Source organism: Vulpes lagopus, chromosome 6 (genome assembly GCF_018345385.1).
Source record: "Vulpes lagopus strain Blue_001 chromosome 6, ASM1834538v1, whole genome shotgun sequence".
Lineage (NCBI taxonomy): Eukaryota > Metazoa > Chordata > Mammalia > Carnivora > Canidae > Vulpes > Vulpes lagopus.
Genome location: NC_054829.1, coordinates 14,995,496 through 15,022,533, shown reverse-complemented (window position 1 = coordinate 15,022,533; position 27,038 = coordinate 14,995,496). Strand labels below are relative to the sequence as shown.

General features: G+C 37.4%; 1 long non-coding RNA gene across 1 annotated transcript; it reads right to left on the bottom strand.

Annotated features, from left to right (window-relative positions):
- Positions 1-13,710: 13,710 nt before the first annotated feature.
- LOC121493943 lies at positions 13,711-24,915 on the bottom strand. Its single transcript, XR_005988597.1, has 3 exons — positions 24,701-24,915; positions 17,069-17,152; positions 13,711-13,835 (listed from the first exon to the last, which is right to left on the bottom strand). It is a non-coding gene; the product is annotated as an uncharacterized LOC121493943 (long non-coding RNA).
- Between the last annotated feature and the right edge of the window lie 2,123 nt (positions 24,916-27,038).

The following is a 27,038-nucleotide window of genomic DNA, read 5'->3' as shown; positions in this document are numbered from 1 at the left end:
CAGATACCATCTCTACCATGAAACCTTCCTTCCGTATCTACTCTAGCCACTCTCTCTCTGTGTCCCATGATATTTTTCACTTGTGTTTTATTTCACTAATGTATGTGTCTTTCTTCCAGGCTCAGTTTTAGGGAACTATGTGTTCACTATAAACTATTCATTTCCTACAACTGTACGAGGTACGGATTAAGGATTCAATAATAATTGATTAGTAGAGGTGAACAAACCTCAGATAGTTTCGGACTCGTCTTTATTTTCTCTGAATCTCTACCATTCAGAGTCTAGCATGTTGGGAGATTAGGGGTTATTTATAAATTGGATATTTATATGCTAACTTTATTTTTTTGTATTTTTAAAATATTATTTATTATTTATTTATTTATTTATTTATTTAAGAGAGAGAGAGAGAGAGAGCATGAGTGGGGAGAGGAGCAAAGAGAGGGAGAAGCAGACTCCCCACTGAACAGAGAGCCCAAAGAGGGTTTTGATTCAGGGACTCTGGGATCATGACCTGGGCCAAAAGCAGATGTTTAACTGACTGAGCCACCCAGGCACCACTACATGCTGTATTTAATCCAACTCCTTTTGGAATGCACACAGCCACATATTCCATTTTACTACATGCATTTTAAAATTTGTTGAGAATAATTTATGGTGCTATGCCTTATGTGCCAGCCTTAGAATATAAAATGAATGTTTCTATATTTCAAACCTCCTTATTGGTCAAACTCTGGTACTGTGATGATTTAATCACATATTTCATTCAATGGTTCAACAAATGAGTCAAATCCTCATGCTTATCTGCATCTTTCCACTATTCAAGAATCTATTTCTTTATCCTCTCTTTAAATGCCCACTCAGTAAATAACTCATAATCCCCCAATGTATGCCAGACTCTGAATGCTAGAGATTCGGAGAAAATAAAGACATGTTATTCAAGGTTCATGCTGTGGCTCACCAATTATGGGAGAGCAAATTCTCTCCAAATTATCTCCCATAATATTTTTTTTTCCATTCTCCTCAGTCTTCACAAGACCTCTCTAGTCACCCCTTCCCATAGGACTGTTCCACCCAAGTGACAAATAGAGACCAAGGCACTGGGGCAAGGTACAGGCACACACTTTGGGAGAGCAGCATGTGAAGACAAGAAGGATGACACCACCTGCCACCTACATTTAGCTACCACAGGCCCCACAACCGCTGCTTTTAGGTTCAAATGGTACCAACACATAAAAGGCCAGAACTCTACTGCAGCTGGGGCTCTTCACTCTCTCGTTAGAGACTACTTCATATCCACCTCTGGAGTCCCCAGCCAAGGTCAAACAGGTGAAAAGATGCCTCAGTAAGCTTGTCAGGGAAGGAGAGGAGATTTGTTGTTAATTTTTTTTTTTTTTTATCCATGAAAGACAGAGCGTGAGTGAGAGAGAGGGGGGGGGGCAGACACACAGGCAGAGGAAGAAGCAGGCTCCATGCAGGGTTAAGTAAAAGCTGCAGGCAAGGAGGTCAGAGATTTGCTCCTGATGGTGATCAGATGGCCCCAGAACAGTGCTATCTCAGAGTGCACAGTCAGGTGAATTTAAGGTAAAAGAAAAAAAGATTCTGACAGAGGAGAAAGACTGAAGAAATCATTTCTATTTCAGCTCTTATGTTATGCAGAGGTATTAAATCTGTGATTTTTAAAGAACAATCATTTACTGTATCTTATGTGTTAGTAGATCAGGGATATGTGCAGGGCTCAGCAGGGCAATTCTTCTTTTCCCTGTATCAGGTCTCATACTTGATGGTATCCAACAGAGGTCTGTGTTGGTCTAGAGGGGCCAAGATAGCTTTGCTCACATTCTTAATGCCATGGGCTAGGAGGCATGACTGGGAGGCTGGGTTTAACAGAGTCCCCTTCCCTCTCTACAGTCTCAGACCCTTTCTACGTGCTGTCTCCAGAAAGTTAGAAGGACTTCTTATATCATAATATAAGAAGTCTCAAAGTAAATGGTTTAAGAGAAAGGAAGGAGAAGAGAAGCATCTTAATTCTCAGCCTGGAAACCATCTCATCACTTCCATTATATTCTTTTGGTTAACGAAACCACATTAAGGGAACAACACATAGACCACAGTGGGTTGTGTAGCAAAAGTTTTGTGGCCATTTCTAATCTGTGACATCTACTAATCTTTTAATGGAGAGAGTATATTTATTAACACAAGGCTTTGCTGTGACTGAAAGAAGAGTCGCTAACATTCTTGATAAGATCATTTTCTTCTGCCAAGTATATCTGGAAAGCCTGCGTTAGAGCTTAAGTGACAAAATATTTGCTTTGCCAATCCAAATATGGATAAAGACTTAGAAACCTGAAGCCTTACATTCCTTCCCCTTAATGCTCTGCTCGTTAAAGGAAGTGTTTCTGAGAAGGCAAAGACCACCACCATAATCAACAAGAATGTGACACTTCATTTTCAAAATCTCCTCTGGCTCCAAATAACTGATCTCTCCTTATATTCCCTCAAAACTGGGTCAGTGCAACAATGGAATAGGAGGATGGCCACCTGTAAAATTCAAGTAAGCAAAATACCCAGTGAATAGTGACCCTGCTGTGGAGTGAGTGTGGGATGGAGACATAAATCTATTGTTCCTTTGCTTTCCTGTGGAAAAGAGGGGTTATTTTATGGCTTTTGAACTCAAGGTAATTACAATGTTATATTAGGCCCCCATCATCTTGCACTGCTTAATGACCCAAAGTCATGCTGTGGAAGAAAGATTAGCTGGATGTAAATGTCAAAGATTAGTAAGCATCCATACAAACTATCCATGATTCCGCTGAAGCATTCAAAGCCAACCCAAAACTGTAAGAGTATTACTAGAAGAGTTGTCATATATCCCATATGAGGCTATAGATGAGGCAACCTTCAGTAGCAGAGAATAGCCTCAGAGTAGAGGCTTTATTCTCTTAGAAGGAAGACTTAGTGCATTCAGAAGGCAAAAATTGTTTTTACTCCAAAAACACCAGAGCAAGAGTGTTTTCCGTCTGAGGCTTCAATATGTGGATCCTCTTTCAAATGCTGGCTGAAGATTTTGTATTTTCATGAGGAATTAAATGCGTAGTGAAGAAAGATTGATTTTTATATCCCTTCTTGAATTTTCAGAAGTGACAGAAAAGAAGAAAAAAAAATCAACAACAGCACAGGCATCCTAAATGGAGTGATTTTTAAAAATGTATTCTGATCCTTTATAACATCGGCTTTACCTTTCCTGTGTATGCTATGAGAAAAAAAAAAAAGTATGCCACAGTGGGAAAGATTTCATTAACAGAAGATAGCTACATAAATTCACTTGTAATAAAATAAATTATTTTAATGAGTTATGAATTTTAAAAGATTTCTTTGCCCAACATGAACAGTCTTGTAAAAATGATCTATTTTCTTACCAACATGATTATGTAGAGAAAATATGTTTGTAGCAGTATGAAAATCATTTTTAACTAGCTAGCTTTCAAAATTAGAAGTTTGATTATGGCTTATCACACTTATTTTTAGTCTTTTTTTTTAAATAACAGTACATGAATTAGAAACTGAGAATTGTCCACTCTTCATAAAAATATACTGAATTTTCGGTTTAAAGTATTTGATATTTAAACTAGCGTTCTTGCAAATAGTGTTCTTTTTACTTTGGTCAAAAGATTATAAACAATTCTGAAATATTAAGTTAAAGAATACTCATAGTGCCATCAACATATAACATTTTATGTTTATCTAGCAGTTTCTATTTTCCAAAGTTTTGTCAATTCTTTGAGTTCAATTACTCTTCACAAATCTCTGTAAAGCCAGTTACAATAAGTACTTTGATGTGAGTTGTATTTTTCAGATGAAGACACTGAAGCACAAGGAAACCATCAAATTAACATCATCACATTTGAACCCAAGTCCCTCCTCTGCCACTGAGGGTTCATACCTACCTGTGTGTAGACTAATTCATGTTCAGTCTCATGACTTTGAACCAGCTGGATGCTACACAAATTGAACCACTAGCCAGTTGTTCTATATCTATAATTTAGTGTCAGATGTTAAAAATATGCTTAAGCTCATTCTAAATTGACTTAGGATACTCAGTAAGAGTTTGCCACTGTCTGGATGTGGTTGGCACTAACAGAATCCTTCAGTGGAGAGCAGAAACCACTACTACACCTTTTATTTATGTTTTAGCTAAAACCCAGATGTATGGCAGAAATATTTAGTAGTCATGGAATAGGTCAGGATTCCTCTACCTCGTGCAATCTCCCTCGAAGTAAGATGACAATCATGTGATTATTAATGACCAGTGAAATTGGAGCCAAATTGACATGTGTTACTTCCACAGAGTCAATGGGGGATAATGAGTGTGTCTTCTCCATTACCCTATTGCATATTTCACATCATATGCTTTCAGGATGGAGGAGGACAGCCTAACCTACATCAGGCTGAGTGAGACATGAGCAAAAATAAACCAACATTGGTGTTAAACCACTAAACTTTCAGGAGTTTGTGTATTGCAGCAACCAGCGTCAAATATTCTAGTGAATACTACATTGTATTTTCAAGAAACAAAAGGATTTCTGGATCTGGCAAAGTATTCATGGTGGTTATTCTACACTGGTTAGCAGAAGCATGTTTCAAATTCCCAGAACTTTTGTACTGAGGGGTCACTTAAAGCCCAGGCTCACTCTGGACACTACTCATTCGTTATAACATCCAGATCACAGAAAAAGACCTTCTCTGTTATACAACACATACATCGTGGAAATGTTTGGGTCACAGAGGAACTGAGAGCCCTAGTAGACCATGGCAGTGCCAATCAAAACAAAGAAATGATAGAAAAATAATCAGTCATTGGAATACAGTTTAAATTGGACAAAGGAATTAAGGGTCTATGTATGTAATTAACAATACAAATAATTGGAGATGTAAGTCTAATAATGGAGGAATCTCTGAGATGACATTTTGCACTTCCATCAGTTAATGATTGAAAAATGGACACAGGCTTCTAGTTATGGGGTGAATAAGTCATGGGGATGAAAGCTACAGCATAGGAAATGTAGTCAAAGATTCATAATAGCACCATGTGGTGACAGATGATAGCTAGTTGTGTCCTAAGTATAGCACAATGTATAGACTTGTCAATCACCGTGGTTTACACCTGAAACTGATGTAATATGGTGTGTCAACCACACTTCGATATTAATTAAAAACAAAGACTGAAATCTGGAGAGATCTATACCCTAATGAATTTTAAACCTGATCATAAGAAAAGTTACTAGCTTTCTCACTGCACACTCAGGATATTGAAACATGGGATATGTAAAAGGAGCCACAAGGGAAAAGAGAGTTAAGGGAAACCTTTTCTTTTTCTTTTTCCTCAATGGTAATCTGGATAACAGTTTTGCCAAGTCCTGAACATATGAAATCGACGTTAGTACTGATAACACACTTTGGGTATTCTATTTCGGTGTCTCTGCATGGCTAAAATATCTAATGTGTTTTAAATAAATTAGAACTCTTGAGTGGTTGGGATCTTAAGCTTCCATTCCAATATCCATAGGGTGACATCTTTTTTTTTTTATTGGATTGGACAAAGAAGAAAATCTCAGTCTAGTTCTAGATTAAAATCATCTCTTTTAGAATTAGATGAAGATAAATTTTATAGCTGGCTCTGATAAGCATCAGAAGGTAGGCTGGGCTCCCTTTCAGTGTTTACCTTCTAGCTGCCTGGACAACTTGGATAGAAGCTGTAATGCTCGGTCCTCATTCCTAAATCTCCCCTAAAAGCCAGAGGGAGGGATACTAGGCAGCGTCACCGGGGAGGGAAGTAAGCCACGGGGTTTATTCTTGATTGTGTTTCAGCCTGTAAAGGGAGGCTATCCCTGTTTAATGAGGCAGGGAGTTCCAGTTGGAAATGAGCATGCAACATAACTGGTTTCAGTGACTTTTGCTATTTCTCATATTCTTAAGTTAGCGATAAAACAAGGGAATCAAGAGATCCCCACAAAATTTATTTTCATAAAGCACTGTCTGATGAGACACTAAGCATTTCTGTTCTTCTTTGAGATACTTGTAAGCACACACAGGCAGATGTGTGCACATGCTCCCAGGTGCTCACAGTCATACACGTGCGCTCACACTCATGGGGCTGAGGTAGGAGAACAGGCATAGGAGGTCCTCCTGGTTCACGTCCCCAGAAAACGTTTTATTTAATCATTGGATTGTCTTTCTATATATTTTGGAATGACACCAATATATCCACCTGGCCAATAAACAGCCCATGCATGTTTTCTTGGAGGTGTTTTTAAAGTTGTGGTGGATTTTTGTGTACCGGGGAGTTCAAAACCATCACCTATGAAGGACCTGAGCAGCAATGACCAGTCTTAACCTCTCAAGTCGTATAACCAATTTATAAGTAAATGAATCATCAGTGATATTAAGTCAAATGTGAGAAGATTTTCTAGTATTGCAAGTACTTTATTTTTTTTTGAATTTTCAATTTTTTTCTTCCCATTCCTGTTTTTTATTATTTGAGTTCTTGCCTTGCGTGCTTATTCCAAGCCAGACATTATCACGGTTTCAACCTTGCACATTTCCTGCCCTTGATAAATGAGCGTTCATTGATTTCTTTTCAAAGTGGCATTTCCAATTTAATGAATGAGACATTTACTGTGTGACCTTAGGAAGAACACTTCACCTCTCTGAGCATTACCTTCTTTGTGTGTAAATGTAAATAAGAGGTCAAGGATCACTCAGTGATTTCCTAAAGTTGCGTTACTGGATCACGTTTTTATACTGTTCCCAAAGCACATTTTTGTTTCTCCTAAATACGTTTACTATGCACACTCAACCTGGTGAGTAAAAGGACAAGAAGATGAATATATTTCTAACATCCACCCCATAATCCCAGAATTTTTTAAAAAGATATTTGCCTAGTCTCTGCTTTCCAGATGTGTGCTTCAAATCTTCTACTGAAGCTTCTTTCCTTAGGGGAAGGGAAATATTTGCATCACAGGAATCGCAGTCCCTACCAATGCCTGTCCAAGGACAAGAATATATCAAAAGGGAAGGAGCCTTTGTCCTATGTTGAGGTTAAATACTTACCACTCCTAGGGAAAGCTTACATTTCTTTTGTACTATGTGTCTGTGAATGTTTTATGAATCCAATTGAGCTTAAGAATCAAGTTTCTCCGACAGACACAGTTTATTCTGAAGAATAAAGATACAGCAGAAAGTTATTGATTTTTGAGGGATCTACGCCTTGTGAAAAATTAACCAGACATTCCTTCAAAATCGATACGATTACCCTTGCTATTTCAGAACGGTTATACCGAGACTGACACAAAGAATGTCTCCATCACAGAGGGCAATGGTTGGTTTTGTGGGTCTTTTGAAAACCATGGGAAGGTGCTTTTGCCCTCTAATGAATCTCTCCTTTCTTCCCATGATTTGCAATTCCCCACCCCTTGCCACACACATACACATAAAACACACCTTCCTTTTTCTCCCATTTTCTGCAACTTTGCGGCCTTCCATGGACAAGGCATGGAAGCTTGGAACAGCACCACTTCCAGTCCAGGTGGTTGGTAAGATGCTGATATTAAAAACTACCTCAATATCAGGTTTTATTGTTGATTTCTGATCAAGGTTACCACTCTGCTCTCTGTGATTTATCCATTCTGATCACTTTTTTCTTTTTTTTTTTTTTTGACAGCTGAGAATGGACTGCCTTTTTCTATCTCTGCTTAGATGTAAGAGTGTGTAGTCTCTCCACCATTGAATCAATAGAAAGTCATACATTTATGCATAACTATATTCCCGTCTAGCTCATTGGCAAGTAACTGAAGTCCATTTCCAATATGCATTCAGTGAAGGTCAAGCATTGTGCTTGTTGCTGGAATACCCAGAGAAACAGGTAGAAACCCAGTTGTCAAGGAGCTCACTGACACAAAATATTTCTCTAAGGGGGTGCTCCTGGAATTTAGGGCAAGGAAATTCTCCATTGTACAGAATTGCCTTGTGCTTTGCAGGACACTTAGCATCCTTAGCCCCAGTTCATCATCAGGAACACCTCTCTGTTATTGTGTCAATCAAAAATACCTCCTCATATTTATGAAACAACATTGGAGAAATAGCACTGACCTTATTTGAGGCCCTGGTGGGCTACTTAATGTCTGTCTTCACCCCTGGATACCAGATATCTATCTTGTTTCTGAAGACTCATGGGCTCAACCTTTTGCTTTGATCCTTAGATCCCAAATTTGTTGACAAAAGTCCCTGGTTGCTATGTAACCTTAGTCCCTGAATGTCTCTGAATCATCTCTGAATCTCTTGTCTAACACACCCACCTTTGCAGGTACTGCCCACCTGACTTGGTCTCGCCTGAATGGGCAACCAGTGCTACAGTGCTGTTAGTAATTTCCTTAGCAGATTATTCAAGATATAGGAGTACTCATTTCCAAAACTTTCTTAAATAATTAATGATGTAATATAATATATTTATCAAGGTGGTTTTGCTGGGAAAAGCTACATCCTTTGTGTTGTCATTAAATCAGTTATTTAACTGCTTGTAATTAACAGAGCTGCCACTGAGTGCTAGCCACTTAACTGGTCTTTGGGAATACTGATCTAATAGTAAACAAATTATAATCCTTTCCTTTCAAGATTTTCCATTCTATTGGCAAAAGACACTAGTCAAATAATCACACAAATAAATTAAAATGGAAATGATGTTGTGTATAAAAGAGAGAGAACTCTGAATGAATATAACGGGGAAATCAGCCTTGCTGCATTTATCCAGATGAACAGCTACTTGAGATGAGGTCTAAACTTTAGATTTTAAAGAAATAACAGGAATTAACTAAATGAAGACAAGAGGGAAGAATCCAATCGGGACTAACCTTCTTCAGTGAGTATATAAAGATTTATACATATTTAAATTCATATATATATGATTTAAAGATATATATAAAGATATATATATAGATTATATTATATTATTATATATAGATATATAAATGTTTAATATTTATATTAATGTAAAAATATAAATATATATCTACATATATATGTAGTGAATGGGATATGAACTTTCAATATTTGAAAGAAATTACCTGAGTTTTCCCCCCAATTCTGACTTAAATATTCTTAGTTAAATTACATAAATAATTTAGCCTCTTTAGACCTCAGTTTTCTCATATGAAAGGTGAAATAATGAAATAAAGTATTTTAATGACCCTTTAAGTTCTAGTTTATAGATTTGTTTAGTAAAAATAGACTGGAATTTAAAGCCAGGCATGAGAACAAGCCAGCTTTGTGACTTATATAACTATGTGAAGATGAGCAAGGTATTTAAATTGGCAGAACCATAGTGTCATTTAAATAAACAAAACAGTAGACCCATCAAGATCCTCTGTATTCATAATTTCTAGCCCAAATCAAATAATCAGGAAAAAAAAATAACTATCACTGCTCCTTAAAATACCAGAATTTGTAAATTCAGGTGAAGGAAATTTTAAGTTATTTTAAATATACATAGTTTCAAAAAACATTAATGACATTATACATTTTATTCATAGGTTTAAAAACAAAAATTATGATATTGTAGTAAGAAGGTATTTTAATGAAACTTTGATTTTCTAGAAACTATTAAAAAAATTTAAAGCCATGGTAAAATGTAAAGCATATGGAAAAATACTTTATATTTGAATATATTAATATTTCTTCTCTTTTTTTAGCTTATAATTGATCATATATATTTTTTGAGAATATCTCTGGCTATTGTGGATATGCTGATTCAAAAATGGCACTTTCGGAATAGGAGCTTGCTCCGTCCACTCCGCGCATCGACCTGGTATTGCAGTACCTCCAGGAATGGTGCACCCCCTCCGGGGAATAGAGAAAAAAAAGAAGAAAAATGGCACTTTCTTTGGTTTTCTTTTTTATGCTTTTGGCCCATACTAAATGACTCTGTTACAGAGAGTAGCAGATACAAATTTAGCCATCTACCTGAGAGTAGGACAGATCACACGTCACATGCAGGTTAAGCTAGTTTGTATATCAGTTCTGTTATATCCCAATAATCTCACTTAGATGCTCTCTCATTAGTTTAATTAGCTCCACTTTAAAGTGATGGTTTGAATCTGTCTTCCAATCTAAAACAAATCCCACCAGAAAGAATGCTCTTGAGAATTACTGTTACCAAAGTGGATTAAAATGAATTGCTTGGTTTCTAGTCCCAGCCAGCTCTGTTTTGTTCAGCTAGACATATCAGTCATATCAACTCCCCATTCCTTTCTCCTTGTTTACCAGTAATGTTTGAAAAGAGATCAGTGGCTTTCCTACTATGCCTTTTGGCACCTTTGGGTTTTGAAGAAGCATTCCCGAAGATGCTTCGAGAAAAGATAAAGTAAACGTTCAGCCTGCAGAACAGCTCTACTTTTATTGATTTATATTTTTGGCATGAAATGGAAGATTTCATATAATGAAGAGTTCTATGACCACACAAAAAACACATTGAATTGGATTTTCTCCTGATGTTACTCACATTTCTAACTTTCTGTTAATTTATGAATTCAACAATCAATGTTAATTTTATTTCTAGGAAGAAAAAGAGTATCTATACAAACTTGGCTAAAGTTCACCTTTAATAAGACATGGATGTGAATGGAGGAGTGTAGACAGAAACACTTCTTCAGACAGCAAGATAAGGCAACTCAATGTCACAAGAGAGACTGATTAATCCCTTCATTTAGTAACATGCAGGGGATACAATGGTGAACAAAACATAATCTGCTATCTCAAATCTCCTGGTATATTGGAGGGAACAAAAATAAGCAAATACACACACATTCACAAAATAGCATGTCAAATAATGGTGCAGGGCATTAGAAAAGTAACTCAGGAGCAGGCAATATAACTAAAGGGGGGTTTACCAATTATCTATTGCTGTATAACAAACAACCCAAAAATGTAAAACAAACAAGAATAATTTTATTTGCTCATGATTCCATCATTTGAACTGGGCTTGGGTGTATGGTTCTGCTGTCCCCTCAGGAGATATCCTTTGACAGCATTCAGGAGGCTGATTAGCTGTGGGCTGGACTCCGCCAGATGGTTGGGCTTCTCTCCCTCTCTACTTGATTTCTCCATAAAGTCTGTGCACCTGATCACCTCATGGGGTTGCCCCACAACAATCTCCTCAACAGTATAGCCAGAGTCCTGGCAGGTTGGCTTAGGGCTTCAATAAACACAAATGCAGAAGCTCTTGGGATTACTTAAGACTTGTACCCTGAAACAGTAGAGTGTCATTTCTATTTGTTCTATTGATTAAATTGAGCCTTAGAGAGAGCCTAATTCCTGGGGAGGTGACTACAAAACTGTGTGAATACCAGGAATCATGTTCTTCTTAGGAGCCCCAATATAACATAACTAACCCAGGAGGATCTAGTGTAGAGAGTGTGAATAAGAAAGGCAGAGACCTGAAGTGGGAATGAACAGGAAAGTGCAAGTCATGGAAGGATCTGAGGAAAAGCTTCCAAGTCAACAGAAAAGCAAATCCATGATCCCAGAGCGGGAAAATTTGCTTGTATAATGACTGGAAAGTAGATGAGTGCAGGCAGAGTGGAGGGAATTAGTAGGAGAGCATTAAGATCCAAGGTCAGAAAGATACTTGGCATCACAAAGAACCTTAGAGATAGCAGCCAGAAGCTTGAATTTTATCATTTTTCCAATAGGAAGTCATGGGAGAGTATTGGCCAGAGGTGTGATTTTTTTTAAAAAAAATCACATGCCCTTTGTGTGAATTGAGTGATGGAGTCAGAAGGAATCAAGAAGTTATGAGGAAGCAATCATGCTCTTGTATATGAGAACATTTCAAAAATCAGATGGGTGGTAGTGAGCAAGAGGTGGATAGATTCTGGAAATATTTTGGAGGCAGACTGACAGGATTTGGTAAAGAACATGATATGGATCATTGAGCAAAGAGGGATACAGTTTAGCAGGAAACATAGAGTTAAGAATGATGTCTTTTGTGGATATGGAGAAGACCAAAAGAACTATTTGATGGGAGTTTGGGAAGCCAAGAGATCTGCTTTGGATTCGTTAAGTTTGAGATGGTTACTCAACATGCAGATGGATTTGAAAACGGACCAGTTAGATGTTACAGCTCAGGGACTGGAGAGAGTCAGAAGCATTTTTATGATCTTTAAAGCCATTAGTATGATCTCACTTAAGGCTTGAGTGCAGATAGAGACAGATAAGATTTGAGCTGAAGAGAGATTTTGAGAATGGAAAGAGGAGGAAGAACCTTGCTGACTATGTGAGAATAGCCAGTGCCATTATCAGATTGCATGTATAATAATTTTAGCAGCAGAGAGAGGTTAGGTGAGATGAGGGAAACCCCAGTAGCAGGGAGACAAATTAAGTGGCTTTAGCAAGAACACAGGAGAGAGATGACAGTCATAATCTAAGGAGGAGCAATGAGAGCGTGAGGAGAATTGGGGGTTCATTTAGGGCGAAAAATAGAATTTGGCCTAACGGATATGGAGGCACTGCCAAGCATTTTCTTTAATAGATTGACTGATCGATGATTAATGTTTTCTGCATAAATTGGGTATTTAAGACGTTGAGGCCAAATAGTTCTCTTAACTGAAGACTGAGTGGTTAAAAAATGATGGAAATGACATAGAACATAGTTCATATAGAAATATTGAACTGATAGAGCAGTGGCTGCTTTATAACCCAAGGCAAAGACAAAAGTGTTAAAATACAGCTTCTTCAGCACAAGTTGGGATGTCCTAAAGTGATGAGCTATATACCCAAATACCTCTTAACCACCATGCCCTCATCCTGCTGCTTTTTAAAAAGTCAACATTTCCTCAATCCTATTGTCTTTTTTCAGTAAGTCCTATTTTGGTTGCTCGTAGTCTTCTAAAACACAAATTCAGAATGGCATCTGTGGGTAAAAGAAATGTGAGTGAGAACTAATGACTAGTTAGTCCTAGTCTGAATTTTGGAACCTGAGAAAACACCTTGGCTTTGCTTTGGGTTAGATAAACTCCTGCTGCCCCCTAGTGGCACACTGTCGGGGAACAAAATCTCTGGGTCTTCTTTATTTTGTGGCAGAGGTCTGTGTGGGTGACACCAACATAGTATGTGGGGGACAACCCTAGAAACCAAGACATTTTATAGACATCAAAGCTCTATGTATTCATAACTGCAGAAAATAGTGATTTGGCTGTTGTCACTTCAATCAGGGAAGCTCTTAATTGTCCAGTGGTAACTCTACCGTGTCCTGTCAGAAGTCAGTCATTTCTCGATGGGTCTAGAAATTTACTCTTTTTAATTACTGACATTCTGAATGCCCTTATCCACAACCTGGGCATCATCATCGTCATGTGAACATTTGGGCTTACCGAATCCTGAGCAGGCATAAGAGCAAGGGTGTTCACCCACCTTGTGGTTTATTATACTCTTCCATTTTTATTTCCTGATCCCTTGTCCCATGTTTGAACTCTTACCCAGTTTATTGATCATGAGAAATGCCATTTCCTTCAGGAGAAACCCAACTCCCACTCGTACTGTCAGGATATTGCCCTCTGGTCTGAAGGACACAATCATACCAGAACACAATAATCAGACTTCAGTGATCACCCACTTTTGACCTCTTTCATGGTTTAAATAAAGAATATGTATTAATAATAGTAATCATATCAATATATTATCTGTTTATTAATCTTCATATTACTTATTAACATTTACCATCTTCCTGAGATTCTTTCTGTGTAGCTTCTCATTTGCAAATGATTGCTCAAAAGAGGCTACCTCCAAATCTACAAGAAAAATAAAAAATTTACAAAGATAAGAAAGGTGTTCTTTTTTTTTTTTTTTTTTTTTTTTTTTTAATTTTTTAATTAACTTTTATTGGTGTTTAATTTACCAACATACAGAAAAACACCCAGTGCTCATCCCGTCAAGTGTCCACCTCAGTGCCCGTCACCCATTCCCCTCCAACACCCGCCCTCCTCCCCTTCCACCACCCCTAGTTCGTTTCCCCGAGTTAGGAGTCTTTATGTTCTGTCTCCCTTCCTGATATTTCCCAACATTTCTTCTCCCTTCCTTTATATTCCCTTTCACTATTATTCATATTCCCCAAATGAATGAGAACATACACTGTTTGTCCTTCTCCGATTGACTTATTTCACTCAGCATAATACCCTCCAGTTCCATCCACGTTGAAGCAAATGGTGGGTATTTGTCGTTTCTAATTGCTGAGTAATATTCCATTGTATACATAAACCACATCTTCTTTATCCATCATCTTTCGATGGACACCGAGGCTCCTTCCACAGTTTGGCTATTGTGGCCATTGCTGATAGAAACATCGGGGTGCAGGTGTCCCGACGTTTCATTGCATCTGAATCTTTGGGGTAAATCCCCAACAGTGCAATTGCTGGGTCGTAGGCCAGGTCTATTTTTAACTCTTTGAGGAACCTCCACACAGTTTTCCAGAGTGGCTGCACCAGTTCACATTCCCACCAACAGTGTAAGAGGGTTCCCTTTTCTCCGCATCCTCTCCAACATTTGTTGTTTCCTGCCTTGTTAATTTTCCCCATTCTCACTGGTGTGAGGTGGTATCTCATTGTGGTTTTGATTTGTATTTCCCTGATGGCAAGTGATGCAGAGCATAAGAAAGGTGTTCTAAATCTCCCCAAGGAGACATGAAAAAATTACTTTTTTTTTTCTGGAAGAGATATCCAATTTGATTTACCAAACAGAACAATCCATTTGCAAACCTAAGATATCTGCATAAAGTAAAGGATGGCTTTGATGTTCCAGAAGTACAATGGTGACTAACTGCTTTGCATTCACATGATATTTCCTCTGGTGGTTTTGGCAAAACAAAGATACCTCTTGCTTCTATGGGGAGAAAATTTTTCCCTTTTAGATTTTTTTTGGCTGGTCTTATAATTAAATTGTCATAAGACATACTAACAGAAGGAAAAAAACACCTTGAACTTCATTCTTATGGGAACCCCAAAGATGTAAGACTCCCTGAAAACCAGGCAATTGAAGCTTATATGCCTTTCTGAGCTAAATAAAAAGGGATGGGGGTCTGAGACTTCAAAAAGGAAGAAGACAATTCACAGGAAGATGGAAAGAACAAGTGTTTTGTAAACAGACATTTGCCCTGCCACGTTTATAAGCCTTGTAAAAAGTTATCTCTGGTAATAGCTCTTCCTGGTGCAGGCTCCCTATCTAAATCTTTTTAGGCAGTTAAAGGAGAGGTAAAAAGTTCTTCTTGAATCTATAGGACCTTGATCATCTCCAATCCAAAACAATCCACCTAACAAAGTGGCACATTCTGGGGTGGCCTGCCGCGAACCTCTCATTTTATCCAGATGAATGCACCTCCACAGAGACAAAGACTAGTTCAAAACAGTTTAAACATTTGCTATTTTAATTGTAGATTTTGTGTTAAGTTTTTCGCCCTACATTCCACACTCTAAAATTAAAAAAAAAAATAGTTTGAATGCATCTCACTCTTAAATATAGTCATAGGAAGTTGATGTGATTTTGTGCCACCCATTTGCCCTCTCTTTAGACCTCTGAACTTCTTTTAGGCAGAAGAAATGACAAATCTAACTTTATAATTCCACCACCTAGATACAGTCTGGTTTATGGTAGATGATCAATGAAATTTCGTTGAACAGAACCAAGAAAAGAAGAATACAGGCAATGTTAACTATAAGAGACAAAATGTAAGGGATAACCACTAATAGACGAGATGTCATTAAAGGGACACCTGTGGAATGATTTAATATGGATTGACAAGAAATAGAAATTCCTCAATTATTCTTTGAATTAAGGACTCTTGGTTGATTCGTGGTAAGTTTTAAATGTGAATTTATCTTCCAAAATACTGAATACGTTGTAAAGCTGAGTCCATGGATATGAATTCCAGCTAAATCTGAGATTGGCTCTAGATACAATGGAGAATAGATAAGATTTGCAATTGGTACCCTCTGTGTCTCATTACAAAACAGTTTGTTTTCTACCTATATTGGCCAGGGGTATCCTGCCAAGAAGGGATGTTATCTAATATATAATCTCCTTTGTTGGAACATAAATATTTTAAAAGAAGACCTCAGAGAAGAGGGTGATGCTAAAATATATGTATGTATAAAAGTATGATGTCATACTATTTTGATGGAGGTATTTCAGGTATGGTAGGAAGCACGTTTTGTGAAGGGCAGTCTGGGAAATAATGTCCCTCAATTATAAGATATAAACATCACTTGATATGACTTAATGAGTCTATAGTTCGGCTAGTCATAATTATTACGCCTTATGGCACATCCCTCTGGGCTCCTTAACTCAGAGCTTTCATAATTTCTATCCATGCACATTAAAGAACCAGACATTCAATAACATTTTTCTCAATAAGTTTCCTTGTGAATCTTATTTTCCATTGAAATCTTATGTTTGCATCCATTTTTAACATTTTTTAAATATATGCTGCATCTTATAAATGAACAAAGACATTCAAGATTTACTTGTTGATATTCCAGAAGGCAGAGGTATTGAGGGATCACCTTTTAAATCAGGTGCTGAGAATCCTTGTGGTGTATTCAAATCTCAGTTTTCATTGTAATAATAATCAATGGCATATCTCCATTCATCCCAACAATTGACATAGATAATAATAGGAGTCAATAACTATTTTTTAGTGATTTTAAGCCCAATCCATTTGTTTCAAACTCTAGGATTGATTATTCAGTCTGAAAGGAAATTAATTGCTTTAGTTTTAATTTTAGTTGATTTTTAAGGCCTCTTTCATGAGTAGTACTTTGCTTTAATAGTTTTTCCCCTCACAGAGATTTCTCTAAATGACATTCCTTCTTGCTACTCATGGGTATGGAGGTGATTTCTCCAGATTTCATTGAATTTGAACTGCCTGTCCAAAATGACAATTCCTGCAGAATAAGGGTAGTATAAAGTAATATAAATAGCATACATTTTAAGGTACACCAAACTAGACCAAAATCTCACTTCTGAAACTTACTAGATGCTGGATTGGACATGTAATTTCAGCTCTTTGATTTTCTTCTTCATGTGTTACATTGTGCACAATATCTTCCTCCTACAGCTGTTTTGAAGATTAAACAAAAGAACATCCAATAAGACTCCAAAGAACATAAATACAGAAGAAAGATTAGCTCCCACTATTTTTCATCCAGTTTTTCATTAGGTATTGTGTGCAGGTTTTACCAAAATGCTCTATTAAATCCCTAAATAAAGTGAGCATTTGCAGCAATATAATTTATTTAATATATGAAGATAAAGTCTAATTAGACAGCTCTTAAATATACCTTCAGAGAACTGAAATGTGTATTCCACATTTATGTACTTTGCTCCCCAATAAAACTTGGTAAGAGATAGGAAAAATTAAGAACATCGGCACAAAGCTGAGCTGAAACAGTCTGCTGGACCCCATATAATGCATTAACAGCAGTAAAGAAACGAGCAGAAATGAATGTAATTAGGTGCCTCTCTGTAAATAAGGTTTACTATGCAGTGCTAGCTGAGTAAGCTAATGAAAGAAAGACATTTTAATTATCAGAAAATTATTTCTGTAATACCTTAGACAGAGTGTCTTAAACATGGCCTTAAATATACTGTGGATATCAGTTAATTGCTTAAACAGTGAGGTTCATTTTACTACTTTGGGGGACCCCGTTTTCCTATCTGCTAGATGAAGTTAACCAGGGGAAAGCAAGTGTAAGCTGAGTGTTTAAAAGGTGGGCAGACATAAAAGAATGCATTAACAAACCCTGCTGAGGTCATGTTTTAGAAATACTTCAGGCTGTGCCAAGTGAATAGGATACTATCAGAAATAAGTAAAAAAAAAAAAGCTCATCAATGTTTGAAATTGGAAAAAATTTCCTTCACTTATAAAGTTTTGATACATACACATCATGTGTCTTAGTGGGATCGTACGACACAGACATAACATGCAGGCAACTCTCCTTCCTTCCAGGAATTTAAAATAATAAATAGCTTCATCAGATTCCAAACACAGCTGGTTATTTTCTAATAATATTTGTGGAAGCTAACATCAGGGGACGTCACGTGCATGCTTCTCCAACCATAAACATGGCACCAACAGTATCGTTTCATTTATTTGATAGAGCAAGGAGCTGGAAGGATAATGGCAGATGTTTCAATCATTTTATCAGCTCCTTGCTCTGTAACTGTCAGTCAGTCAATAGGCTTTTGCTGCTCTCTGTTGCTGAAATGGTCAATGGTAATGAAGTTATCCAAACTCTTCCTTGACTCAGTTATTACTAAGCGAATTGAAAAATCGCATTTATTAAACAGGTTTTGCCACGGACTTACTGCACTCACAGCACTCTCAACAACCTATTAAAAGGCTTGAAAAGCTGCCCCAAACAGTTCTCCAAGAGAATTATGAGACATTACATGGCAGAAAATTATAGGGGGTATATTTGCTTTGGGCATCATGAAATATGACATTAATCTGTTATCACCACAGGTCATGCTATCCCCATCTTCTAAATCCGGTCCTTTCATTAGTGCATGCTGCCCTGGAAACATTTGAATGAAAGACTCCTAGGGTGGGAAGTAACCTCTGAGAAAGTCGAATAAAGTCTCACAGAGGAAGACATGGACATGGCCTACATGCACATGAGAAAATGCTCTGCATCACTTGCCATCAGGGAAATACAAATCAAAACCACAATGAGATACCACCTCACACCAGTGAGAATGGGGAAAATTAACAAGGCAGGAAACCACAAATGTTGGAGAGGATGTGGAGAAAAGGGAACCCTCTTACACTGTTGGTGGGAATGTGAACTGGTGCAGCCACTCTGGAAAACTGTGTGGAGGTTCCTCAAAGAGTTAAAAATAGACCTGCCCTATGACCCAGCAATTGCACTGTTGGGGATTTACCCCAAAGATTCAGATGCAATGAAACGTCGGGACACCTGCACCCCGATGTTTCTATCAGCAATGGCCACAATAGCCAAACTGTGGAAGGAGCCTCGGTGTCCATCGAAAGATGATGGATAAAGAAGATGTGGTTTATGTATACAATGGAATATTACTCAGCAATTAGAAACGACAAATACCCACCATTTGCTTCAACGTGGATGGAACTGGAGGGTATTATGCTGAGTGAAATAAGTCAATCGGAGAAGGACAAACAGTGTATGTTCTCATTCATTTGAGGAATATGAATAATGGTGAAAGGGAATATAAAGGAAGGGAGAAGAAATGTTGGGAAATATCAGGAAGGGAGACAGAACATAAAGACTCCTAACTCGGGGAAACGAACTAGGGGTGGTGGAAGGGGAGGAGGGCGGGTGTTGGAGGGGAAGGGGTGACGGGCACTGAGGTGGACACTTGATGGGATGAGCACTGGGTGTTTTTCTGTATGTTGGTAAATTGAACACCAATAAAAATTAATTAAAAAAAAAATAAAGTCTATGTGTGGGATATTATAGTCCAGTGGTCATCCAATGCAAGCTTGAACATTCACGCCTGTGCAGACCCCTGATTTCACCCCCAAACAACCCTGGCAATGACAATGAAATTCTCCCTATTAATCCAAAATCTGACTGCCTCCAGCATCTACTTTAATTGTGTTTTGTGTGGTGATAATAAGCTAGCTTCATCGCTTTTTTTTTTTCAGATTCAGGAGGCAATTTAGCAAATAAAAAGTATGTGCCTGCTATTAATAAGGGGTTGTTTGGGATATAGTAAATAATATAATGAGTAAACTCTCCCAGTCACATGGAGTGAACCACTTTTCTGTGGGATGGCTTGGAAATGGGCACATACAGAAGCAAGGACAGTACGGTCACGTAGAGTGAGCTAAGTATTTGCCCAGAATGTAGCGGAATCACCCAGGAGGTAGTTAGATGAGAGGTGAGGCCTTACGAAGGGTAGAAATGTAAAATATTGTTTCCTGTCAGGAAACTGTGCTCATATTTATAGCAAGTTTTTTAGCTAATAATCAATATCATGCATAGCTAGGTCCTATCAGATGACCACCATTTGGCAGCCCCTTACTCATGTACCTTCCTTAGATCTTATTGCCTGATACTTATAGGTGCCATATGAGGCAGGTACTGATATTATTTCCGCTTTACAGATAAAGAAACTGAGGTTTGGAAAGGTCAAGATATTTGCCCAAGGTCACACAATGAGCAAGTAGCTAAATGAAGATTTGAATTTTAACCCATGAACAGCATCTCTCTAGGACAGTGCTATGAGAATGAATTCTTCAGCAAAGCCAATTTGTGAGGTAGACTCCCTTTTTTTGTCTATTTATTTATTTATTTATTTATTTATTTATTTATTTATTTGTTTATCGACTACACGAATGGGAGTGGGGGAGGGACAGAGGGAAGAGGAGAGAGACTCTTAAGCAGACTCCAGCTGAGCATGGAGCCTCATGAGGGGCTTGATCCCACAACCCTGAAATCATGACTTGGGCTGAAATCAAGAGTTAGAAGTTTAACCAACTGCACCACCCAGGCACCACAGTTGATTCTTTTTTTTGTTTTTGTTTTTAACAATCTTTTTCCTTTTAAGAAACACGAGATAATGTCTAGAAATTTAAGGGAAAAGTTTTGGTCTACAAATCAACTCCTGGAAACCTGGGACATTTCACAAGTTAACAGGACAAGCACTGGGTCATCCCACATTCCCTTCTGAGGTCTAAGGCAGATCAAGTTTCAAAATATGAAAGTGGGACTATTTCAAGTATGATAGGTATGAAGCTATGACTGGAACCACAGATTTGGGAGCATTGACTGTAGTATAGTCCTGGTCGTATGGCCATTAAAGTAGTTTGCTTTAGTCATCCTGGAATTGCATCTGTTTTTAATCCTAATGATGGTACAGCTCATGAGTGTAATACATCTTCTGATGAAATTAATATTTGGATTGTTATTTCTATTGGGAGAACAACTCAGTTATTGACTTCTAGCAATCATAGTTCTTGTGGTTTTAGCTCTTGCATAGGAATTACGTAGAAGTAAAAATTTAAGTCTTCATAATCATTATATTTGTAACTTGAGTATCATTGGTATCCTATTTTTATAGTTAATGATGGGTTGTTAATTTTATCCATTATATAAAGAGTTCATAGTGAAGGTAATACAATTAAGATTAAAATAATAGCTGGTAGGATGGTTCATACATTGAACCAACCTCAGTGGCTTCTGCTTTAGGGAAGGTCTCCAGAGCCCGACCTTTGCTTCCTATTTTAGTGTCCTCTAAATACCTTCCCACTAGCTCAGTGGACTCCAGCCAACACCCCTCCCAAAACATCCTTCAAATATTCCTCAAACTTTCCCACTCTGGGCCTTTTCATTCACTCTGCCCTCTTTCTAAAACATTATTTCCCTACATTTCCCAACAATATTTTAGCTTCTAAGGGTCTCAGATCAAATGCAGGTAGCCAGATTTGCTCCATTCAGCTCCCAGGGCTCTCCACACCCATAGCCAAAAGTTTTCTCTATCTTAGTCTTGTCATGATCTTCTTCAACGTACTCATCATCTGACCAACCGTGGATATTTATTTGGTTAATTATTATTTTTAACACTGCTTACTGAAATCAAAGCAATAGGAGGTCCAGAGTTCTGGAAGGCCATAGTCCGTGTATAGTCAGTGCTAAGATAAAAGCATAACAATGGAGAGGAATCGTAGAGGATAGAGAGCAAATAATTCAGCCCAAGACAATCAAAGAAGTTTCTCAGAAGTGACTTTGTTACTAGGTTTGGAAATTTGAACAAGAATTTGACAGGTAGAGAAGAGCAGCCGAAGAGACATTGCTCACTGAAAGGAAGCAGTGTGCATAAAAACATGGGTGTGCAAACAAAGACCCATTTCACACTGGCCTCATTGAAAACAGACTGCCATGGCAGCAGGGTTTTATAAGTACCTTGAAAAAATATCTACAAAACAAGACTTAGCCACCAAAATTCAAACCAAGACATTGATAGCTATCATTCATCCCAATGAGAGTATAACAAATCAGCACCTGATCCAAGCTACCAAGTGCAGATGGATGAATTGAACACTGCGGGGTGGACATCCAGACCTTGCTGCAGTGAAAGGGTTGAGCACCAGAGGTCATGGGCTTTCCCTACGTAGATATTAGATTCTCATAAGGGATGCAGATTACAGTCTGTCCCTTCTACATTCATGTGCATTTGAGAACCATGATCAGATCTCCCATTGAATGGCAGCATGAAGTCCATGAAAGAGAATGAATATTGATTGTCATGCCTCACAAGATGAACTGGAGTCAGAGATTTCCTTCAAGACCAACACACACACATTTGTATCCTGAAGTCATTGGAAAACTGTCCCTGAGACAGATTTGTTATAATTCAAGAAATTGTCAAAAATATTCATTATTGATGTAAATAGTAAACTGTAATGTTACCTATATTTCCTTTCTGTATATTAGCATGAAATCCTCCTCACTCTGCAGGAAAGACTCTGGCCTATAAAGAGGAAATTTCCCAACAGGTTCCTGGTGGTGTGAATGTGCTAAAGGATCTCAAAACCAAAGTGCATTTTCTGTTCCTGCCACAATCACTGTCCTTTAAACTTTGCCTGCACTGGGCTCACAGCAAGATGGAGTTACTTAAAGAACTATTCAAATGACCTCTATCACGTGGAAGTAGGTTGTTTGGTACACGTCTATGGGGTTGTGTGCATGTATCTGTGTATCAGTGTGTGTTTCTACAAATATTTTATTTCATTTTATTTTCTAATTGAAATGAGAGCAAGCCTCAGTTATCAGATACCAAACACTGCAAAAGCCATTTTTCTGATAAATTCCTATAATGGGTTCTTTCATAGAGGTGTCCCATTGAATTGCTTGCATTTTAAACATCTGTAATAGGTTATGTACCATTTCTAACTGTATTAGCATTGAATCATTTACTTTTCCAGGAAATAAAATCTTTTTCTCTGTTTCATCACTTTTTATTTCATGATCATGCACATGTAAATGTCTTAGGTATTTTTTTTACCCTCAGGGGCTTTACATATCTACAAGAAATGAAAATGAGAAGAGTTACCCAACCCTTTAAACATCTCTCTCTCCAACAGCCAGTAGGAATGCATTTGTGAGCTAAAAATGTACTAAGGTTTGATCTAGGGGAGCTGTTCAATGTACCTTTAGAACTCTATGAAGGATATAAAATTCTGGAGATATAGCTGTTTCTACTTCATCTCAACTAGCTTTAATTTCTACACAAAGGGAATATTAAATCTTGAAAAGACCTAGAAAAGGACAAAGAATATTTCTTTTTGAGCACATTAAATATACCAGGCTTCTACTTCGTCATAAAACTTGCATGAACAAATATAAGCAGAGGCAAGGAATAAGGGTCATTCCTTTTTCCAAGTGAAATTCACCAACAAACCACGGATAGATTCTATCAAAATGTGAGCTAATGAATTACACTACTGAATATCGACTGGCAACACCATTTTGCTATTATTAAAAAATATTATGCTAGACCAATTCCTTTTGATGGAAGGAGGTAGACACAAGCTAATAAGTTGATATATAAGTTAATGAGTTAATTAGCAACAGGCTTATGAATATACTCATAATAAAGTTGCAGAAATGTTCACTTTTTGTGGAAAATAAAGGAAAGAAGTATAAAAAATGATTTTCAGATGTAGAGAATTTAAGTGTTTAATATATACAAAAAATACCTCTTAGAGAAGCGCTTGGATGACTCAGTCTGTTGGGTGTCAGACTCTTGACTTTGGCCCAGGTCACCATCTCAGGGTTATGAGATTGAGCCTCCACGTTGGGCTCTGCATGCAGCAAGGAGTCTGCTAGAGATTCTCTCTCTCTCTCTCTCTCTCTCTCTCTCTTTCTCTCTCTCTCTCTTTCTTCTTTCTCCTGCTGCCCCGACCTCCACTTTATCTCTCAAATAAATAAACGAATCTTTAAAAAAATCTCCTAGAAACATATGCAAAGTGATATTTGTAGAATTAAATTTGTGATTTGAGCTACCAATCCACAAGTCTTAAAACAGAGATGATTTCATGAATGCACCATAGAGTAAGTTTTTCTTTTTATGTAATTTTTGGTGACATGTAGACATATCATGAATAAAACCACTTGTTTCTAAGCCTTATTATTTTAGTGAGGCTCTCTAAGTTTGGACAAAACAGATATATAAATAAGTTGATTAAGGATGGTATATATCTGCAGAGTTGAAATACAATTTTTTTGTTAATATTAACCCACATGATTTAGAAATTTGAGCAAGAATTTGACAGGTAGAGAAGAGCAGCCAAAGAGACATTGCTCACAGAAAGGAAGCAGTGTGCATAAACACATGGGTGTGCAAACAAAGACCCATTTCACGCTGGCCTCATTGAAAACAGACTGCCATGGCAGCACAGTTTTATAAGTCCCTCGAAAAAATATCTAGTCTCAGATTTGGCATCTAAGTTGGACTTCAGTCCCACAGTAATGTAAGAATTTTTTATTTCCTATTGGTTCAGCAATGAAATTCAAGCTGGTCCTTGTTTACACTTTAAAACAAGTTCATCTTTACAATGGAAAGATGGAGTTGATAACAATGATTCAAAGGTTTGAGCCTCTACAACAGAAGAGTTACTCACAACTATGGTTGGACTCTAGTGGATCCCCCTCATTCATGATTTCAGTCTCTGCAGTCAACTGAGCTCTGGAAGCGGATGATCGTTCTTGCACATATTGTCAGGGTAGTGGTGGCCGGATGCTACATCATAATGCCTACATCACCCGCCTCACATCATCTTATCATGTAGTCCTTTATTTTATCATCTCAGATCATCACAAAATAAAGAGGGGTGAATACAGAACAATAAGGAATTTTGAGAGAGAGCAAGCATATTCACATGACTTTTTACAGTATATTGTTGTAATTATCCATTTAATTATTAGCTATTATTGTTAATCTCTTACCAGGCCTAGTTTATAAATTAAATTTTATCAGAGATATCTGCTTGTATAGAAAAAAAATAAACCAGTAGATATTGGGTTTGGTATTATTCCCATTTCAGGCACCTACTAGGAGCCTTGAAACATATCTTCACAGATAAGGGGGGATTGTTGTATAGAAATTGAGCTTGAAATCTTAGCCATGAAAAACTTGCTTTTCTTCCAATATAGATAGTGGTTTTGAGTTTTCATCAAATCAGCATCATCCGAAGGATTCCTTTATCACTGGTTTTCTTATTTCTTCAACTAGAACCTTAAGAAAACTGCCTACAAAGGCAGAACTGTATATGTACAATCTATTGATGCCCTTCCTATCGGAAGACAACACTTCTTGCTGGTGATTCATGTAATAGAGGAACTGAGTGAGAAGAATCCTCTGCCTCCTTCCCTTCAGTTATTTATAGGACCACATAAAGTCTACATTGCACAAAGCAAAAAGGGTCTAAAAGTAACCAGAACCAGAGGAATCCTACTATTTTTAAAATCATAGAAGCACAATTGCTTGTCATGCGGAGTGATAGATCGGAAAGAACCTAGTTCTAAGACTATGAAAAAGAAGACCTTTTAATTTGGAAAGCCAGTAAAATGGGATTTCTTTAAAATCTCCTTTTGTGGAAAAATTGTGAGATTAGCTGTATTTGTTTTCCATCTTCATTCCTTATTTGCCAGCTCCACAAAATAACTTTTAAAAATAGCTGTGTGATAACAGCCAAGAATGGAAATGGCTTTAGATCTTTTAATTTCTTTTCTTTTTTTTTCTTTTCTTTACTCTTCTTTTACTCTTCTTTCTTTTCTTGCTTCTTTGTAGGGTGCAGAGAGGCACCTGAGGTATGTGGCATTTCTTCTGCTTAGGAAGCTCTTTATCCTGAAAGTCTAGGTATAGGTGATGGAAGTAAAATAGAAAGAAAGATTTGATCACAACTGAACTTAACAGACTAGGCATAAAGAACTTATCTGCAATTGAGGCCAATTCTGGAAATTTTAGTTATACATATGTAATACATTTGCAAGGCAGTCACTCAATTCTGTAGTCTATAGGGTGTCTTAATCTTTATTATTTTGGGGCCTGATCTTTTATTTGGCAGTAAATGAAATTTTTACTTGTCAGAGGGCTTGCAGTTAGCAGCTATTCTGTGTTCTTCAAGCCTACACAAACCAACTATAGTATAGAAAGCTAAGGAGAGACCTGAAGGAATGGGGAGTGGTCTGTCATTTCTTGACACTTGCCCTGAATTCATATACATCGTCATCATGCATTCATTCCTTGCTGGGGGACCATCAACCTGTTCATGGTCCCAAGTCAATCTCAGGATCTTCATATATAAAAAAGAATAAATAATGTTTGTCTCAACACATTGAGCTGGCATACTGCAAGAGTTTAGCCTCAACAAATAATAACTGGTTAGTTGGTACTACCTTGTTTCCTTCTTTTGTTATCATGTGGATATACAAGTGTGTTTAATGTATCCTATATGAAAAGTAAAATATACCACCCTTTAACTCCTTTTATTGTGCACATACCAGGCAACTTCTCTGTTTTTAGGAAATAGGTAAACCTGAAGGAAATATGGTTGCCTCCATATGCTCACCTTTCATTCTCTTTAACCCTAGTCCAGTCAAGGTACTGCTTCCATTTTTCTCTCATGCTGTCAAATCCCTTAAGTATTTCTGTTCACTTGTATTATTTGACAACATTCAACATAATCAACCAATTCCCATTTGTTAAAACATTTTCCTCTTAGTCTTGTGACATATCTATTTCCCAACTTTCTATTGACCATGTTGGCCTTTCTATCAGTCTTTCCATAATGTCATTACCTCTAAATAAGAATATTTCTCATTTTTAATCGAGGATATTTTTCACCCTGTCTTGTATCTCTGCTATGTGGCGTCATCCATGTCACAGCTTTAAATATCACATAAACACTGAGAAATAAACATGGGACTCGTATGTTTATCCCCAGGTCAGAACTCTGC